The following is a 590-nucleotide window of genomic DNA, read 5'->3' as shown; positions in this document are numbered from 1 at the left end:
AGAGTTAAGTATCCATGAGGGGCCTCCTACAGACAGGGCGCACTAAGCTGCACTAACCTAAAAGAAAAATAACAGCACACACACACACACACACACACACACACACACACACACACACACACACACACACACACACACTCTCTCTCTCTCTCTCTCTCTCTCTCTCTCTCGCATAATAACAATAATAATAATAATAATAATAATAATAATAATAATAATAACAACCATCATCATCATCATCATCATCATCATCATCATCATCATCATCATCAGGTCAGGTCAGGTTAGGCGGGCACCTCGGAGGAAGTTAAGTATCTACAATAAACTTGAATCATGTTGGAAAGTTAAGAACATCTGGTTAGTTTCACATGTAACAAAAATCGATCAATTTCGACATTTGTGCAGCCGTAAGGCTAAAGTTGATGATAAAGGGTTATTTAGAGATCAGAATAGTAGGTAAAAAGGGAATTGAGCCAACGGCACGTGGTGTTCCCAAGCGGTCACCCATCCAAGTACTGACCACGCCCAATGTTGCTTAACTGCGGTGATCGGACGAGAACCGGTGTATTCAACATGGTATGGCCGTTGGC

At 41.7% G+C, this 590-nt stretch overlaps 1 non-coding gene across 1 annotated transcript; it reads right to left on the bottom strand.

Annotated features, from left to right (window-relative positions):
* Nucleotides 1-471: 471 nt before the first annotated feature.
* On the bottom strand, nucleotides 472-590 carry LOC137501360 (5S ribosomal RNA). Its single transcript, XR_011018509.1, has one exon. It is a non-coding gene; the product is annotated as a 5S ribosomal RNA (ribosomal RNA).

The sequence above is a fragment of the Anabrus simplex genome, chromosome 6, assembly GCF_040414725.1.
Source record: "Anabrus simplex isolate iqAnaSimp1 chromosome 6, ASM4041472v1, whole genome shotgun sequence".
Taxonomy (NCBI): domain Eukaryota; kingdom Metazoa; phylum Arthropoda; class Insecta; order Orthoptera; family Tettigoniidae; genus Anabrus; species Anabrus simplex.
The sequence above is the reverse complement of the archived record's forward strand: the minus strand, read 5'-3'. Positions and strand labels throughout refer to the sequence as shown.